This window comes from Rhea americana, unplaced genomic scaffold, assembly GCF_003343005.1.
Source record: "Rhea americana isolate MKP2758 unplaced genomic scaffold, rheAme1 scaffold_40, whole genome shotgun sequence".
Taxonomy (NCBI): Eukaryota; Metazoa; Chordata; class Aves; order Rheiformes; family Rheidae; genus Rhea; species Rhea americana.
Window position 1 is genome coordinate 4,716,194 of NW_028186535.1, and position 21,021 is coordinate 4,737,214.

Sequence of the window (21,021 nt, forward strand, 5' to 3'; positions counted from 1 at the left end):
GGAAACGAGACTGAATTTCACAGATGTGCACAGATCAGTATTCAAGTGCACTGTGAGGGTTTTCTGAGTTATTCAGAAAGAAAAAAATATTTCATCAAATTTACTATTGGGAATATTTATTTAGATGAAACTGCTCTAAACAGATCTAACCACTCATAACATCTTTCCGCTGTACTGCAGGTTCCACTGTTTAACTGACGCAAGCCCTGGAATTCACTAGAAACACTTTCAAATAAATATTTATATTTTTAAAGAAAAACAGCTCCGAAATCATTTCTATTAAGATTTTTAATGAAAATGACAAAATGTGAACTTAAAAAAAAAATCAGTCTTAGTTCAGTCCAAAATAAGAGAATGAACTGCTTCCTAAAGCTCCCTAGAAATATTCATAGGGTATCCTGAATCCTTTCAAGTGTCTCCACTAGAATTAAGTGATCACTGTAACACTGATAATTCATTTTACTATTTTTTTGTTTGACCTTTATTGTGCAAGATTCTGCATTCTAAGTGCAGTTACATTCTCATTGCAATTGGTTTTGTTCTCAGTCAGAGCAATATAAACCAAATAATTGTGTCCACAGCAGCCGCCCCTGGAACATTCTCTAAACAGCTAGGTAAGAAAAGTGGGACTGTTCTTCAAATTCTGTTCTGGCCCTTAGCTGGAAACTTTTCCCTTGTTATTGAAAGGAAGAAAAATTAGACCATTTGAGCTTCTCACTGCTGCAGTTCCATTATGAGTAGGAAGCTGACCTTCAGCTTTGGTGTCTAAGTGCTACATTGCCTTGTACAGTGCAAATGCATTTATAGCAACAACCCTGGACAGACAGAACCTCTCTGATTAGCCATGCATCCTCTTAGTAACAACCTTATCTCTCCCTCTGCAGTGTTGCCCTTTGAGAAAGTGCTACTCCATCCACTCCATATCCCTTTGGAGTGAGTGTTGCTGAACTCCCAGGATTGTAGAGCTGTTCTTGCCCGTAACATGCATAAGTGTGTATGTGCACAGCAGGGAGACAAGGAAAGCAGAGGCACAAGTGAATTACTTGCAGAAAACCTTTATCTAGCTTTCATCTCTGTAAGTATCTTTTTCATTGATATTCTTCTTACCCTTTAACCCTGGAATTTTAAACAATGAATTTGGAGGTTTTTGTACCACTGGCTTTTCGTTAGTTTGTTCTGTGTTTCCACAACACCGAAAAACTAGGATGCAGGTGATGCCACAGTGGGATGCTCAGTAACATAAAGAAATACATAAATAAAATTTATCAAAGAGCACTGGAGACTTAAAATAGATCCCACTGTTGCTCTGGTTAAAAATTTAAACTTGTTGGCATGCACAGCACTATGGGATTATACGTTATGCCCTAAAAGGAAAATCAGGAAATAATTGTATTCAGACTCAGTGCTTGTAACCATTCCAATTCATACTGCGCTTCTCCATAAGAAAGAAGGCACCTTCAAGGAGAAAGACAAAGCAAGAGGGAAGCACTATTCTTTTCAAAACCAACAAATAACTAGTTTTAAAAATTGTTGCTTATACAGCTGCTACTTTTCTACAAGTAGTATTAATGATAATCGCTTACACTGGTATTTGCTTTTAACTGACAGATTCAGGGTGACTTCATTGTTTTACAGAGGCTTTTTTCCATTTGAATGATAATGGCACTATATAAATTCTTGATTGCATTTTCTTGCTTTTTGACACTGTGTTCTGTATTTGTCATTTGTATACATACATATGTAAACAGCTTCATGGCAAATTCTATTTGCTGACTCACCTTGAATGACCCATAATGTATTTGATTGCAGGATATGGTACTATTTGGAAAAGTGTATGAATTTAATATGCTCACTTGTCCTAGAAATTATTATAGCGCTTTAGAGAAAAAAAAGGCAGCAAGGAATATAAAAGTTTGGACTTACTATGAAAATATAGGAAGAAGGCAATCAAAAAGATGAATAATAAGCCATCACAGCAACTCTGAAAAACATACTTTATTGGTTATAGTAATGAAACAAGCAAATATTGTCTTCTTTTGCTATAGCTAAGTGAAGTCTCTATGGTTACTTCAATGGACGGGTTCAAGCCCTTGAGAAGAGAGGGAGCTGTAGAGCTTCAGAATGTTTTTTCCATAAAACAGCATGTCTGTGGTTCACCATTAGATTATGTGGTCATGTAAACTTGTGCAAAACAGGAGTAAAATGATCACCACTCAGCAGAGGACCAGGTGCCACCGAACAGCAGTAAGAGGTAAAACAAGTTATTAACATGTTCCTGCTTGAAACGTGGTCTAAGAGGGAAATATCTTGTTTTACAGTGTCAGATAGAGAAATCTTCTCAGCTATTCCCTGACTTCTCTTTCAGCTCCAGAGGTGATGATTTCTCAGGCTCCTTCTTTATAAATGACTCTTTGAGATACTCAAGACAAATCCAGACTCTTGTCTGTGCTTTGTGGCTGGTGACAGAAATAGCCAGTATCTGTTGTGGCTGCAAGTACCATTCATGCCTTTGGGAAATTTCCATTTTAAAAATATTTCCCTTTACATGTGCATCTGGAAAATGCAACAGACCTCACTATCAACACTGCTTTCTTCTACTTTATTATTTTTTCAGTAATCTAGTAAAGAACAGCCTACAAATTTCTGCCTCCACCATCAAATATCCAAAGTCTTCTTCTCGTCAATTTTTATATCTGGTCAAACTTCATGTGATTCATTTTAAAATCTCACAATTTAATTACTTATTTTGGTTTGAACACACACATGCATAAGCATATATATAAAACATATAAAAAAATGTATTTTGCTCATTTGGCTTGCCTGTTGAAAATTGTACAAACAAAGCAAACAACAAATTTAGCAACCTAAGATGATCTTAGATGCTGTCATAATATTCATGAAATATTTTTGAGGCTTCTTAGAGCTCTAACTGAGATATTTGGAAAGTAAGTATGTGTCTTCTAACTTATTTCTCAAAGTACCTGCCTCTGTTCAACTTTGTATATTCTATAAAATAGATTGAAAATGGAAGGAAGAGCAATGACGTTATTTCTTTTTGTGATTTTTTTGGTATGACACTCAAAATTTTAAATCACACCTTCCAGTGAAATAAACAATTTTAATTTTTGCAGTTATCTCATTCTGTAATTTCTATATTTTTACTAAGCCGTGGTAGGAAAAAAAAAAAAGCACAATACTACCATCTTCATTTACACCTATTTTGCAATAACAATGGAAAGTCAGAAACTTTCTTGAAAACACAGACATTTCTGTCCCACCTAAATTCAAAGTTTCTTTTAGGGAGTTCTACAGACTTCCATTTACCTCTCTCTAATCCTAATATACTGCAAAATGGGTAGCAGAGAGGATGAGACAGCATAGAATCAAATGCCAGTTATAAATGAATGGCATTGCATTTATATCAATGACTTCTTATTATAAAACTCAGAAAGATCAGTGCCTTATGAACTGACATCCTTTGAAAGTAAATCTGAGTCATTGAGACTGGAAGGTGATGGGAAAAAGTGGAATTATTTTTTTCAGTTAATCAACATTACAATGTCTTTTGCCAGAGATATGTTGGCCACTCACAACACTATAAAACATTTTGTTCTTATCTGGGTCATTCAGTTTTACTAGCAAACCAAAGCCACAACTCTGAAAAGACTCTATTACATTTGAGAAAAAGAGGAAATAAACTACAAGCACTTATGATGGGTAGGGAGCTAGAGTTATGACCCATTAATCTATTAGACCTGCAGTTGATCAACATATACGCTGAGAACTGAGATAAATCAGTAACAACAGGATTGTCCCTCTGAGTGTTAAATAAACCCATAGAGGGCTTGGCTTTCTTTAGGGTATGCAGCTGTCTCCTCATTTCTCAGCCCTGTGACTCAAGACACCAGATTTATATTATATTATGTTGTTTGAATATTCTAATGTCTACATGGTAGGAAATAAGAGTGATCAAAGATAAGATGCATCTAATATGACAGGTTTAGTATTTTCTCTCCTCCCATGCATCTTCTTGTTAGTTACATTTTACATTTGACTTCACAAGATGGAGCTGGGACAAGTCCTGCTTTCTATATAAAAAGTAGTATGAACTTTTGGGCTATATCCTTAACTGAGGTAAATGAGCATAGCTCCAATGACTCTGTCCTACCTTGTTCCTGTAAATGTATTTATTATGGATGTGGCCAGATATACTGCAGATCAAATTACCCTTTAGGAAATATTTTTAGGACAGAATAATTGTCCTGCAACTTTCAAATCTTGATTTTTTAAAGATTTGGTTTGTTTGTTAGAGTAGCTGACTGCTACAAGTATCAACATCTCATTAGTTGCTCTATGACTTGGTTCGATTATTTTAATGTCTTCATCACTGTCCTAATAATTGGTCCAGTCTGCTTAATTTGGACTATCACTCTGAGAATTTACATTTATTAGTTAAAAAAGAGAGAAAAAAAAAGAGACAGAGAAAGAGAATGAGAGAGAGAGAGAGTAAGAGAGAGAGAAAATAATCTCTGTCATGTAACAGTCATTTTCCAGGTACCTTACGGATTTCTATTGGTAAATGCATAAAGCATTTGCAAACTGCAGAAATGCTACATCAACTTTTTTGAGACAATGACAGAATTACATTAACATTTTTTAAAAATACATTATTGCATCTTTTCTCTAGTCTATAGCAGATGTATATATGTTATCAGGACTAATGGATGTATCTACGAGCATAATTGCCTGTACCTTTTTGTAACTGGGAAAAATGTATAATAAATTATATAAATATTCCATGATATAGTGCTGTGACAATGAATCTTCTTGTCCAATTAGCATAGGAATGGCCTTTCTGTCTATTATAGCTCGTAGGAAACAGTGATTTTCAGCAAAAGGTAAACTGTGTCTAATCTCAGTTTGAAAATAGCCTGCATATATTCTGTATGGAAATTAGTTCGCTAATCTCTTTGGTTTTGCTAAAAATATGGTTTGATATTATTGAACCTTAAATATGCCTACCTTTTTCATTTTGAATAGAAATACATTTGCCAGTAAAAACATTCTAAGTTTGCATTTTAGGAATATAAAAGCTATGTTTTGGAATTCATATCCCAATGTGGCATTCATTCTTCCTATCATATAAAGCAATAGGCAGAGATTTGGGAGGTTTTTTACTTTAGTATCTCCTAAAAAATATATCCAATATATTTTGACTGGCATGCAACTGTAAGTCTGATGAAAAATCTCGATATAGTTATAGTTTTAACTAACAAAGAGAAAATTCCACGTACAACACATCCAGAGCTATTGAACTATATAAACCACATTTACAAACAGCGACGGAGCGTCTAGAAATTGCCCCGTTCTGCCTGTCGGCAGAGCGCGCGTTCCCGTCGGAGTACAGCCCCTCGCCGCCCTCGGTGCGCAGAACTGCGCAGCGGGTGCACAGGCTGCTCAGCTCCCAGGAAACCGCCCCCACAACCTGCCACCAAAATAAACAGAAGGCTACGTTAGAGTTACCTTGTTTTATAAACAGAATGAGTACAGGCGTACAGCAGACAGACTCGATGAGGGATGACAGGCATATGACTGAGATCTCCTTCTGTCTTATCAGGCTTCTGAAATTCATATCTGATGCTGTTTCTTTCCTCAGTAATTCGGGATGGGAAAGTTACAGAAACAGTCTTGCTAACCTTTATTAGCAGGGATATACCTGGACAAACAAGCACAGATATGCATATTTTCCTGGGGTTCATATATCTTCCTTTAAGTTGGTACAGCATTTTGGTGAGGAAAAAACATCTCAAAGTGAAGAAATCGCCACCTCAGAAGTGCTACTTAATGCATATGCTGAGGAAGTGAGATGCTGAAATACCTTAGACATGGTTGAACAACGAGTTGGGTGATACTGGTATTCTGTCAAAAACAAATTCTCAATGGGGAATAGCAACCTTCAAGAGTTTAGAAATCCCTTCAGCCTGCACAGATTTGTAACACCAGTTTTAAGAACCACAAAACTGTTGCTCTGCCTTATATCCAGGTGTTATGCTCTTTCACTAAGAGGCTGCTCCTGGCCACACAAAGAGATACAGGGCTAGACAAACCTCTAGCCCAACTGAAGTTTAGTGTTTCTTCCAAGTATTTACCAATTCTTGCTAAACACTGCAGCATTTCACTTAAAACATTTTTATTATGCAAAGTATCAGTCAATGGGATTTTAAGGGATATAGTTGTTTTGTCTATAATTTGCTAACTCAGTAAGCAGAACTGCCTGAGGTCCACAGTAAGTTTGGGGTTGTTATTATGTTAATGGATTCCTTTCCCTGTTCCTGTCATCTTAAGTACATCCATTCCACTTGACTGAGAGGGAGAGACAGGATACTTTGAGTTTACATGGAATTTATCTAAATTCAGGGTGAATACCTGCTGATTAGACAGTGATTTCATATTTCAGAATCTCCCTTTACAGGTGCAAAAAGGAGTTGATGAAACCACAGATCTGATTCCCATGTGTCACTGGGAATAGACCACATTTCAAGTGAAAACACACAAGAGGGATTTATTAGGAAAGCTCTGTGGAACTATAATCTATCAGAACACTTCAAATACAAAGTTTCCAAAAGTTTAATTCCAGGAAAAAAATGCACTCAATTTCTACCTTTTTAAATGAAATTAAATGTTTAGCATTTGACTTAAATGACTTTTCAGTTCTGTGTTTCTTTTGTACTCTGTAACACATTAGAAAATATAACCTAATGTGATTCAAAATAAATTAATCTAATGAAAGAATTGTAAACTTCTCTGTTTTTTTCACTGATAAGTATTGAAGCCATATGTTGAAATATCAAAATACTTCCTAAAATGGTTCAGATGATTGACTGTAGTATAGTTTAAAATTCTTGCATGCAAACAGTGACAGCAAACTGAATTTCTCTCTGACTATACAAATGTTCACTCCTACAGCCCTATTGTTAAAGAGCTCCTGCCATACACAGGCCTTTAATGTACAGTTGCATACTTGCACACAAACCATGAAAACCTTTTGTGTTTGCCAAACGTAAGCTTATGATCCTAAATTACCTATTTTCACTGTGGAATCCGGGTTCACTGTTCAGTAATCATGAACTTCCCAGTTTGCACACACCAGTGCTTGCCCTTGCAGAAAGTGAGAGGGTTTTGAGCACAAATGTTTGTAACTGTGACTTTCTCATGTGCCTGCTTCAGAGACACAGTCAAACGTGTTCCCAAGAGGAATTTCATACCACATCTTGACTGTCTTCTTCAGCAAGATGTAGCAAAGACATTACTTACAGCGTATAATAATCTGTAATATTAACAGCTGTCAGGGCATTAAAAAGCAGTTTAAGCAATTGCCTGTAGATTTGAAGATTTATAAGGAAATGAAGTCATTGGGGTTAGGGAGAATTACACAACAGGAACAAAAGCAAAGCGCCCGCTCTGACTCCATAAAATCAGGAAGCCCTGAAAGAACATTTTGTCTGTAAAGCACTTAGGATCTTGATTAAAGTCATTGTTTACAGCCTAGCAAAGATACTATTATATCAGCAAGGCCAGTTTCACTATCAGGCTCATCAGCACAATGCAGCCAGCAGGGACATTTTAAAAGGGCACTTCAGTTATGCCCTAAAGTAGTTTCAGTATCTATAGTTTTAAAATATGATCAAGAATGTATAAAAATCAAAAACCATATTTCATGCTGATGTGTTCCAGTGCATTACTGTCAGACTTTAACCATGGAAGGAATAGCCCCTCTGTGCAAAGAAAATAGCTAGGAGAAGATTCAGGGAATAATAAAAGGTGCTATAGGAAATGGTAATGAAATCCTGGGTTTATCCAGCAAATATGAACACAGCTCAGCTCTGTGAAGTAGTTGTGATTAGCACTGCTGTTCTTTCTAGCCCATTAAAAATTAGCTTAGTTGGCCATTACAGAGACTGTGTTATTCCCTCCTTGAAACCCTCCACTGGCTCCTCAGCAAATCATCTCACTATTTCTTGTCCTTGCTTCAAGGTCTTATGATGAAATTCATGATTCAGCCTACATTTTACACCTGTTTCTGGCACTATGAACCTTGTACATGAATTAGAGCACCCTCCATAACCAGTTCTCAGACCAAGGGCCTTTGAATTGAATATCTTTCTAATCCTGGTTTGAAAGTCAAATCTCCATATTTTACTTTTAGAATGAAAGTTTCTTGAAACACAAGGATGGATTACCTCGAAGGACACTTGTGTCAGTGCTATATGATTAATACTTACATGACTGTGGGGTTTTTTTCCAAATATTTTAGAGGTTGAACCATAAAAAATAGGAAAAATATATCATTTTGTATTAATATAGATTTTCTTTTTTTAATCTCAGAATTTAACATGTAAGAAAAAAGTTCAAAAGAAAGTGTATTGAGGTGGTTTGATTTTTGCTTTGTTTGTTTTCTTTTGTTTTGTTTTGCTAAAGTACAGTTTATTCTACTGCTTTTAATAAGTAAAGTAAGATTTCTAACCAAAAGTATTTATTTGAACAAAAGGCAAGTCTACACTAAGGATGCCCATGAATGAGTTTTCAGTGATAGTCCAATCACATTATTTTTTCTTCAGGGTTTATATGCTCTGCAAGGGCAACTGGTCTGTATAGATACAGCTTCCACTATAAGAGCTAGCTGCAATATTATTGTGCAGCATTGCACTATACAGTGTAACCATACCCAGAAAGTGTAAATATTTTATTTTAAAAACTTATGAAATTAAATATTTATAAACTTCAGAAATTTTATCCACCGAGTTTTCTTATGTTTTGAAAACATAAATTAAATAATTAAATCTTTTAGCAAAATTTTGTTCACTGTGGAACTCCATTTTACAATGAAAAAGTCAAGTCTGCATCAGTAAAGGAAAGTTTGCATGGCTTTCCTATATACATAAAGAAGAACACAACCAGTTATCCTCCCTCTTTTGTAAAGGGCATATTTTTCACTGTGTTGTCATTCCTGATTTCTCTTCATGATATCATGATTTGCATAGATATAAATAAGAGGAGATACGGCAATACAAGCAGTGGCTCTGTCTTATTCCGTTAAGAAGAAGAAAAACAATAATTAAAAAAACAGGTAATGGACAATTTTCTTTATTAATCGAGTATAATTTTTATTGTTTGTTTGTTTCTATCCTGTAGTGTGCCCTGTGCTTTGACTACAAGATCCCAATGGATTTAAATCAGCATATTTCACTTGATAGGGTTATTTATCCATCTTTAAATCATCAAACTCTTTCAAGAACAGAGAAGAGAATTTATGAAAAAATGTACAGAAAACCAGCTCTTCAGAAGTATGTACTCTGTTAATTGCAGTAAAGTTTAAAAAAACATAATAAACCAAATACTAGACTCATTATGAATCAACGTGCAACTGTTGCCAAATATACCATAAATTTAATTACTGTTAGATGGCACATGGTATAGGTTAAAGTGACCTGATTTAAAGTGAGAAGAGTGAGAGCTGACAGGAAACTCCAGAAGCTGAAAGCATTGTATATGTCAAGAGAACAGCAGAAACATTCATCTGCTACTGAGAAATCTTAGCTACTTGAAGTAAACGACAGCATTAATAATATCTGCTTCACATTCGAGACAAGACCACTCTCAATACAATTATCTGAAAATGATAACAAATATATTACTGACAGCTGATTAACTACTTATTAACAGTATCTGCAGCTGTCACAGGCTGCAGAAGATGAAGAGTGTAACCAAGTAATGCACCTGGTTTATTGAAAGCATTGTCTAGAAGCCAAACTCATCAAGGGAAGCTTACTTGTAAAAAGCAGCATTTAGGACTGCCATGGCTATGATACACCAATTAAAAAAGAAGAGCCATTTTAAAAACTCTCCCAAAGCTCCAACTTCTTGCCCATTTTTCATGTTTATAAGATTAAGAGCATATATGGATGTAATATTGACTTTTCCTAGTTTTATGTTATTCTGCTTGTGTTTGGACATAATTGCAACCGAAATGCATGCTATTAGTCACTGTCTCATCTTTTCTCTCTCTCTCTCTTTTTTTTTTTCCCCAGCAATAATAGCTTGAAATGTTTTAGGAGTAATGCCACCTTCAAAGTATAAAGGACAAAGCTGTTTATATAGGGGCCTAATATGACCCCAGTATGTGAAATCAATATAACTTAATTATTTTGTGTTGGTCTAGTGAATTGAATGTGACCATCACCAGATTTTTTTTCCTTCCAGTGTTTGTTCATTAGAAGAAGGCAATAAACATTATTTACTGATTCAGGATTGAAACAATAACTGGCACAGGGATTCTTTATGAAAAGAGCTTAAATTTAAATAACGACAAGTTTCCCCTACCTACTACTCCTCCTTATCTAATGCTCTTACAAAGAACTGACAAAGTGAAATCATAGGCTAGCTCAGAGAAAGAGGCTAAAGGGCAATTACACTAACAGATTTTTTTTCCCTTACCATTGAAAAATATATCCAGTGATACCATTGAAAGTTAACTATCCAAAAGATGTTACTGTGCAGCACCACAGTTTAACCAACTAAAAGACTAAACAGTTTGCCCTGTTCTGATGCTAATTCTTCTGTGAAATCTTTCAATTTTCCACCAGTGAAGATCTAGGGACAGAGTTCAGAAATGTCACATATTTAATGGAGATTTAGATTTTCTGATATTAAGAGAGATACTTATCATGTCCTTGTACAAAACTGCCCCAGTCTTTTGGAAACTGGAAAGACCACTTTTCTGCTTCATTGTGCTTTTTGTCAAAGCAAAAGCATTATTTTTAATTTTTACTTTAAAAGGAGATCTTGCGGTGAACATTATGAGAGACATTTTCAAAGGAAGTAATAGTCCCATTTCCTTTTAGCTAAAATCTCTGGTGGGTATATAGAGTCATCTCAGGTCATATTTTCATTTTGCAACAAGTACTATGTTTAAGTTTGTTAAGAACAATTTCACTGAAAAGTGACCAAGAATGGTTGTTGTCCCTTTGCCCCCATGCATTCATTTAAATCAATGCACATGGATGTAAGTTTTGTGCGAGCTTCAAACACATAAATATGCGCTCTGTCTTTGAATAATTCCTTCATTATTAAATCTACATCCGCATACAATATTCTTTACTTTTGCTTGTGCTTCTTTTCCCCCCTACACTCCTGGCCTTTTATGCCATCTCTCTCGCTCCTCTGAAGCAAGGTGCTGGTAAAGCGCCTGTATGAAGGCAAGCTTCTCTAGCTACTTCATTTCTTCAAAGTCATAGTTGCCTTGTTTAACTCTGTGACCAGAGCAGTCGGTTTCCAAATGAGATATAACCCTAAGCGGAAAGGATGGGCATCGGTAGGAATTGCAGTTAGGCAATATAATTTTCTGTAACGCGGAACGTTTATGGGACTGCCATACCATTTCAGATCAAAGATGCCTTTATCCCAGTTTTATGTACATGATACAACCTATAGCAGATATCTAGGGAATAGAACAAAGGCATTACTTAAAATATAGGCCAGAACTATTGCTGTCTCTGTCTCAGAGACTCCATGTAGAAAGTGTTTGTGTATTTTTCTGTTTATGCACTTGATGATCACTTTCTGATTCTTACACACTTGTAGTATCTATAATGTCCTGAGACAGAGAATCCCATAGATTAGCCATACCTGAAGAAGTATCTCCTTTTATTTGTTTAGCACTTGACACACACTTGTCTGGTCTGATGACTCTTCTATCAAAAGAGACAGTAAAAACTCTTTCCCTATTTACCTTCTCCCTGACACTCATGACATTCTGCCATATCCACCTTACAACATTTCTCTTTCTGTTTAGATTACTTTATTTAATCATCCTTCACACAGAAGCCATGTCATACTTGTGATCATTCTTGTTGCCCTTATTACAACTTTCCCAGTTATAATATCTCTTTTCTTATATGAGGGGACTAGACTATCACAAAAATATCTAAGATTTGTGCTCATTTTCGTCCTGGGAGGTCAGAAGATTTGAGCTCTAACATCCATTAGGAGGGATTAGATTTCTATCCTCTAATATGCCAAGCCTGTCACTCTGCTAGGAGATACAACAAGGCAAGTTCTCAAGTCAGAGTGCTGTTTCAGAAAAGTATCTGTCAGGGATCAGAATAACTCCCCAGGCTGCTTTCTAAAATCCCTGAAGTGTTTTAGTGTATGTCTATATTTCTGTCTTGTTCTCTTAAAAAGGTTTAATTATCTAGTTTCTTGAAGCTTGCTTCATCAAACTTTCATTGTTAGAAGTTAATGACCAGTAGTAGAAGCTTCATGATATCTTAACCAAGATATTTCCTTCAGGTACATGGTTTCAGTCCACAAGGGCTATACAAAAAAGTTAAGAAAATGAAGTACAAATATCTCATCTCTTCACTCAAGGTAGCACATTAGACTATTCTTTTCCTTTGTAAATATAGAAAAGTAGGAAACTAGAACCCCACACCATGGGCATAAAACATATATATCAGTATACTCTATTTTATATATCTTGAGATCCTTCTCCAGAAAAACTCATTCATAGTTCATGTTTTGGATAAAATTATAATCTTCTCATAAAGGTAATTTGTGAAGGGTTAGATTTTGATAGAGGTACATGATGCGTGTACATGTCTCCAGATACGAGAATATCATGGTTCAGAACATTGGTTCCCAGAAAGAACCAGAAAAGTTGAGCCATTTCATCCAGCATGACAGTATCAACTTCCATCACTTCTCCAAAATAAACTAACTGCAGAATGAGGTAAACAAAATGGAAGGACAGTATCTCGCACCTTCCCAGAGTTGGGAATATAATTGGGTCATTTGCACTATACCATTTTTGGAGTACTGGTGACTCCATGATTTTGCCTTGGAATAGCTAGCTACAAGCTACCACAAACAAGCTGTGCAGTCACAATTCAAGAAAGTATGTCCACACACAATCTGTAGTTTGTGGAGTGGACAAATAAATAACAAACATAACAAATGAACATCATCCTGTAATATTCAGAGCATCAAAACTACATAGGGAAGTTCATAAGACAACGATAGATTGATAGAATAAGGGGAAAGAAGACAATACTTCCACTGATATAGTATCTCGCTTCTCTGCATTCCCCCTAGATTCAAATTTGAGGCTAGAGAAAGTGCTATTCCAAATCTGACCAGAATAAAAAAAATACGATGTGAGAGTATCGCTTTAAGAAGTGATTTTAAGGTAAAAATATTATTCTACCGCTGAAAGAGTGAATTTATATTTTTAGCTGCAGACTATGCCTTCTGATTTGACTGCACAAGGAAGGAGCCAGCTACAGTTCATATAACATTCAAAATATCCTTAAAAATGTTGACACATTGCCACTACAGTGATTAGTGTACTGAGTCAGCTGTGTAGAGCAGCATAGGGAAAGCTTAGGCACAAATATCTGTTTATATATTTTTACTTGTAAATGTTTAGTGAACTTTTTCTACTTTAAAGATTTTTCTTTTTCCCGGAAAAAGAACATAAAGACAATAACGTATTAGAAAGATATAATAGAATATTTCATTTCTTGAATTTCAAAGAAATATATTCATGAATAGTTGTTTTTCATTCTGTATTTCATCTATGTAGAATAATCTTAAACACACTAAATGGAGCTTGCAAGGAAACTTTAATTCAACATTAATTACACTCTTTACATGCAATTTAATTTTTTACTATTCCTCTAGTTTTCTTACCTTTCTCTTCGACAATTAGTGATATGCCCCTGGGATTTTACTGTTCCGTGTATATGTATTCTAATGAGGGTTAGAGGACTAAAAAACTATAAATTTAATACATGTTATTTTATAGTAAAATCTATAAATGTAATATATGTTATTTTATATCATTGTACGCTTGAGAACAGCTTTCTATTACCATAAGCTTAAAATTATATCAAGACACAAGACATTTCAGATCAAATGAGGACCATAGGTCAGGAAATGGAGTATAAATGAACCAAGTGCTTAGAATTTTCAAATCTAAATGAAAAATGTATTTTTTTCCATCTCTTTCTCTTTCCTTTCTCTCACTCTTACTCTTGCAATTAGCAATTAATCCAGCCATTTCTCCTACTGACTGGATTTTTATTTTTATGGCCTAAAAAATGTGAAACATATTTAACTACTAGGATAGTACAAAACCATTCAAATACAGAGCTAAATGGTCTGACTAAAAATGGCCTTTTTACGGTGAACAAAGTCTGGCAGACAACATTATTTAGAAGACTTGTTTATAGAGGTGTTATTGTTATTTTCTGGGCATATTACAGTCCAATATTCTCCCCTAGTTGTGCCTTAAATTAGATATAGATGTAGATTTAGAAAACAAACTGACAATGTGCAATTTGTTTTCTCTGAAAAAAAAATGTTACTTGAAGAAGTATCATTCTGTCTTTTATACTTTTGCTCCTTCTTTGAAGGGTTTTGCAAAGCTGGCATCTTGAAACTCAAATTCAAAGTTTATTATACCAAGAGTTAGAATCAAGGGTAAAATAAAACTTCTCCAAGTGTTGTATATCTGAGAAATGTCCTTATCTCTCAACGAGTCCCTTGTATCCTTCCTGTGATAAGCCCATCTGTCCGAATCTGAAGTCACCTCTTAGGAGGCTCCTTTGGTCCTTCTCTCTAATCTTAATTTTGATTTGGAGAAGTGGTCTGGAACATATGCTTCTCTGGTAGATATATTTTCTGTTTGTTCAGTTCCAAGACACACTACGGTCCCACAGTGGGAAGGATCATGAGATGTCCAGCTTTTCTCTTCCCATTTTTCAGCAGCAGAATCAGAATATTACCGAATAATACTAAAAAAATCAGTATTATACTCAAATATTATCCTAACCAAACTATCTTTTCTGTTTCTGGATCAGATACAGAAAACTAAAAAGGTCCCATATTCGTATAAATATGATTCACGGAATATAGACAAAAAAATGTTTTGCTAAAATACACATTTCCTGCTATAGTAAAATTTATTTCTCGATGACACAATGAATATATTCAAGGCATATAGAAATAAAACTTGTTCACTGTATCATAGCAGGGAAAAATAACAGAGACGGTCAATTTAAGTTAGCTTTATGTATATAATATGTGTGAGGATCAGTAAAGGATAAGATAATAAGATTCTGTATCACATAGGCTAGGAATTAATTAATGTTTACATCTCTTCATTCATTTTGTTGGTAGGAAGTTGCAGACAATAGTATCTAGTAATTTGCTTGTTAAAGTGAATCTCATAAAATCAATAAAAAACACATATACTAAATGGGAATTGCCTTTTGCAAAGTTAACATGTAGCATTACTTCATAAAGTTGTTAGTATGTAAATACTTAACTCTTCTTTTCCAGGACATCAAACTAGATTAGATTAGATTAGAGTAGATCCTGATCTAGTACTGGCATCACTAACGCAGTTTTATTTTTATATTTAGAGAAAGCTTTCACTTACTTACAAGGAAAAGCAAGCTTGGATTTTTAAGGGGAAAAAAAAAGATTTTTCATCCTCCTATTAGATCTTAATTACAACTATCTGCCTGCCTTGGATGAAATTGTATTCTCTTAATATGAGCTAAATCAGCTCCTCATCTTTGAGGTCTCCATGAGCTATTTTAGACATTAGATTTGTTGTGCTGCAAAGGGCAAGACCCGTACATCTTGAGTGGGTTGTCCAGAAACCATGCTCTCTCCCACGTTAAAAATTCCTGGAAGCTTAGCATCTTTCTAAGTAGACCTAAGGGACAAGTCTGCAGGCATTCTGCAAGCTGTCATTGGCTAGAGGGTGGAAGATAATGAATTAGAGCTGCTTCTTATTTAGTTGTGGCCAAAAAAATGGAGAAAAACAGAAAGGTGCAAGAAAACAGTTTGTCCAGATCAGGCAGAGATTGCAGGTGCTAACATTTCACAAGATAGATTTGTCACAGTAGATTCTGGTCTCACTTTACATTCACATATACTTAGTTTAAATAATTTAATGAGAAGTTCAGTGAAGCACCCACTTCCACATTCACAATAAAAGTGACAAATTCTGAGATTAATCCATAATTAATACTCAGTACCTGACTCTTGCATCTATAGAAGAGCAGTAGTTTCTCAAAGCACTACGTTACTCAAAGGGAGATGAAAAGCTAAGTCCTGCTGCAGGGATTAGCATTTCATGCTTATACAGATACTAAAAGAATCATAAGTCAAATGTATTCTAGGGTGACTGATACTGCATTAAACATGTTACTGTATAATAGACAACTGCACAATTCATTTAAGAGGTTCATGAGTTTAAAAAAGGTTTTGTGTATTTTAGCTTTAACTTGAATCCAAACCATTGTTATTCCTGCAGCAAAGGAACATTACACTACTTCTGTAAAAGTGGAAGCAAATGCTTACTGCCATTTTTAGCAGTACTAGGTGGCTGAATAGATTTGGATAAAATGAAATTGTCACTGCTAACACTCACAACCTGAACTGCAGTCTAAAATTTCAATTGATTAAAACCAGTTATTGGCTATTCTTCAACTTTCCATCATATTTGTGTTACTAACTCTCCTAGATTTTGACCAGAAATGGAAATACTTAATCCTATCCAAAAAGTTCTTTAAAAATGCTCTCTAATCTATAGGACAGATACCTGAGAAATACACTCCTAATCTTTCTGGGAAGTCCTTTCTTTCCCTTTGAGTTTAGCTGAAGCTATTGGTTCAAACTCAGCCCTATAGAAAATAGACCTAAACAACAACTTGGGGGCCTTTTGAAGGCTGCCCTTTCGAAGATTTTATCCTTTTTATTTATTTATTTATGGTATAGAAATGTAACTCTTTAGGAATCCTGAGTTTAGTCATTTGTGGAGGACGCCACCTGGCCCTTAAGGAAAAATATAACAAAAGAGAAGTACTCCAGGCAAGGCATCTAATTAATGTAAAAGTGGCCTAAGTGAGAGGTGTAGGTGGCAGTTAATGTTCACAAACCATTTAGAGAATGTAAACTAGTGAATAATGTCTTCTGAAATGCATTGAAGTTAGTTGTCTAAATTAATCAGAGGCAAATTTTGTGTACACCTTTATCTAACTGTGATTTTTTTTTTTTTTTGAATAATTGATTTTCAATATTGGAGTTACAATGGGATATGGGATCATTCATCTGCTCAGAGTTGTAAGACCAGCTCATCCATTTCTACTTAGAACTTACTAATGAAAAAAAAAAAAAAAAAAAAAAAGGATTTAAACTAATTTCATGGTAGGTTTATAGCAGTTTTTAGTAGTTTTTATAGTGGTCCAGCGTAGGGCCACAAAGATGATCAGAGGGCTGGAGCACCTGCCCTCTGAGGAACGGCTGCGAGAGCTGGGCCTCTTCAGCCTGGGGAAGAGAAGACTGAGGGGGGATCTTATCAATGTGTACAAGTACCGGAAGGGAGGGTGTCAAGGGGATGGAGACAAACTCTTTTCAGTTGCCCCGTGTGACAGGACAAGAGGCAATGGGCAGAAACTGAAGCACAGGAAGTTCCTCCTGACTGTGAGGGGGAATTTCTTCCCTGTGAGAGTGACGGAGCACTGGAACAGGTTGCCCAGAGAGGTTGTGGAGTCTCCTTCTCTGGAGATCTTCAAGGCCCTCCTGGATGCAACCCTGTCTAACATGCTCTAGGTGACCCTGCTGAGCTGGGAGCTTGGACTAGATGATCTCCTGAGGTCCCTTCCAACCTTACTGATTCTGTGATTCTATGATTCTTGAACCCTTGGCGCAAGAGTCCCCAGTGAGGAAGTGAGGAAAGTGAGAAATACAGGCAACAAACCTTCCCCTCTACACACACATACATATATATATATCCACAACTATAGCTGTCCTCCAAAGCCAGAAAAATAGTCATAAATTACAGCAAGATTCCGAAAAGAAAGCATTTTAAATATAAATGGAGTTTGTCCATCCAAATATGGAATTGATATTCTAATAATAAATAACTTATTCCTCAAGTGTTAAATAGGTGGAAGATTTGTAACATTGTTATACAGTGTACTGGCCCATTATGTTACATTATTGAACTAGTTCTTATTGCTTCACTGCACCATCTGTTCGTAACACTTTTAATAATTGGCTCCCATGGATAATATTAGTGTATAACAGAAAGTAAAGTTTGCTGATAATTCCCAAGGACATTGTTTTAAACAGTAATTTGATCAGATAAGAAAACGTCAACATTCAACAACTGAGAACTAGGTAGTGAACTTGGCTGTGTATCCCATGAGGAAACTGATTTTGTCTAATGTGACACCTAAACTAGAACATTTGCATTGGAAAATGGCCAAAATCTAAGTCAGATAGAAAGAAGTTGATACGTGCAAGAACTTATTCAGTGTTGTAAACCTAGTTAAAAAAAATCATTCTTTAGGCATAAAAATTCAGTTATTCTTTATCATCCAAACTAAAGAAAACAACTTTTAATCAAAGAAAAAGACTGGAGCATTTAAATCATACCCACAGACATCACTGTTACTTTCAGGCAGAACAAAATGGAGCAAAAACAGATATACTGTCATTCTGCCATGGTAGAACTGTTTTTTATTTTTCTTTGGTTTATTGCATTATTGTCTAACATTTTTTTTTTAGTTTAATTAGTTATTTTATTTCCTTTTGCAGAGGCTACAGGATTTATAATGTTTAATGATATTGAACAAGAAAGGAAGAGAAGTAAAGCCTTCATGTGCCTTCAGTCATGTTACTGTAATACTGAATGTCTCATTTTGCTTGACTACCACATTAAAAATTGAATAAAAATAGCACAGTACTTACCCACAGAGCATGCTGTTGCTGAGTTCATTGTAATTATAAAATAGGTGGCCTAGATTGTGACTAAGAGACGAGAGAATTACACTTTAAAAACAAATGCAACTGCTGTTTCTTAACCAGATTACACTAAACTCCAGAAAATTCTATGACTTTGTATGCTTCTAAAGTGAGATTCTAAAGCAACAGAGAATTTCGTCAAACATAACCAACCAATCACTCTATAAAATATCTGTATAAGATCTTAGTCTTTATTTCCTTAGTAAGGAAAACCTATAGGATTCCTTCAAGGTCCAAAAGATCTCTGAAATATAATGAAACATTTTACTGCAGCAATACATCATTTTCAGGAAAGAAGAAGAGCTTTTTACCGGGTTTGTCCAAAGCTGTAGAAAGAATTCTTATAAGATCTAAGAATCACCACCAACCTCGCCAACTTCTTTTTCGAGTTCAAGATGCCCTTTTGTGACCTAGTCTTCAATAGTCGAAATATATGATCCAGCATCCAAAAGAAAGAAAAGAAAGAAAATATCCGCATCCAAGAAAGAATGAAGGAAATAGTCATATGTTCCAGATACAAGTCACTCATTGCTTAGCAGACTACTGAAAGGCATTCAGATATCATTGTAGAAAAGCAAAAACAGGTATTACAGAGCTGTCTGTGTTAACTCTGAAGTTAAAGGACACATGGAGATTTCATCTTAAAACATGACAAAAAATCAGTTTTATAAATTGCTCATTAACTTCAGGCTTCAAATTTGTCATGAAACTCCTCAAAGGACAATTCAAATTATCTATAGTGCCATTCAAAGCCTAGCTTGATTATCTCAATAAGCTTTCAAATCAACTAGAATGAAGTTTAAATGATAAAGAATATATACATAAACCAAAAAAGAGCTCAGAAAGTCATTATTAGAAAAAGAAATGTCTGAGCAGCAGAATGAGAACTTTCAATTGCAGTTAAGTAGTATAAATGTATTAAAGAAAAAATATGATAAATTTGGGGACACTAATAAATTAAACACATTAATCAAGTCTAAGATTATATGTATCCAGCTGAAGCATTCCTACAATTCAAATATTTATTCTGTCTTCTAAATTGGTTCTCTCATGTCCAACAATATCTGGTTTTCCACTGCATCTTTTCCTCTCTCTGAAAATGTATAGGATTTACCTTCTTTATGTGGCTGAGCCTATTTTTGCAAAATATAGAAACTTAATTGGCTCTGGGACACCTTTCACTTTTCAAAATTTAGTTGAAACTGAGCAACTGATTCAAAAGCTTTTAGACATGGTCTCTATACAGAGTTATTTCTGCCAGAGACCAGACTGAAACATAGTATCAGCCATGTAAAGTGGGGATGCAGAGGGAAGGCTGCAGGTGAAGACACACAGAGAATCATTCAGGTTGGTGCTTTTCACTTACCCACAAGTTTTGATCCATATATCTCAAAACACCTTACCTTACCACACCATCCTATCAGATGGTAAGGGTGTGAATATGCATGAAAAGCAATTTGTGTGAGAAGCACAGAAGTTGAATAGACCAAATATTAGTCTACCAGCCGGAAAGAAATTATTGTGCCAAGGCTGCCACAGAAATTTTAATATAACATTTTACACACACACACACACACAAAAAAAAAAAAAAAAAAAAAAAAAAAAAAATCAGGCTGTATCCTTACTGTATCCTTACTGTGCTAGTAAAACCTCCACTTAAATAAGGCTAGGATTCCACCTTCAATTCTCTACCAACACTGTCTTTCTGAGTTTCTTCTATTGAATTCAAGAAAACAAAAACTTATGAATCTTAACAGAAGAGTTTTTGCCTATGAGAGCTGGGGAATAGCTACAGCAACCTTTACTGGCTTAGGTGGAGTATCATTGAATCTTTATATATTATTCCACTCTTTTGAAATGAAATACCAGTCACCAGTACAAAATCTTTTGCATTTGAATGAATCAGCTTCGAGGAGTGGTGTTCATCCAATCAACGAAGTCATGGAAATTAAAAGGGCGGATGACAGAAGTGTATGAATCCATACAAACATAATACAGGAGAATATTAGAGGTTAATTCAATGCAGTGATTGGGTGGCAAGATAAAACAAATGGACATACTTTTTCTCAGTGTAAATAATTAGATCATAGAAAGCATTGCCACAGGAGATTTTGGATGCCAGCATTATAAAGGCATTGAAGA

The 21,021-nt window shown here is 35.2% G+C and overlaps 1 long non-coding RNA gene across 2 annotated transcripts; it reads left to right on the forward strand.

The window, feature by feature from the left end:
- The first annotated feature begins 938 nt into the window (after positions 1-938).
- LOC146590618 (uncharacterized) lies at positions 939-18,821 on the forward strand. 2 transcript variants are annotated; one of them, XR_014896964.1, is made up of 4 exons: positions 939-1,075; positions 2,046-2,251; positions 9,193-9,320; positions 18,673-18,821. It is a non-coding gene; the product is annotated as an uncharacterized LOC146590618 (long non-coding RNA). The 2 variants fall into 2 exon arrangements; XR_014896963.1 differs by lacking the exon at positions 18,673-18,821 and having other exon boundaries at positions 9,193-9,375.
- Positions 18,822-21,021: the final 2,200 nt, after the last annotated feature.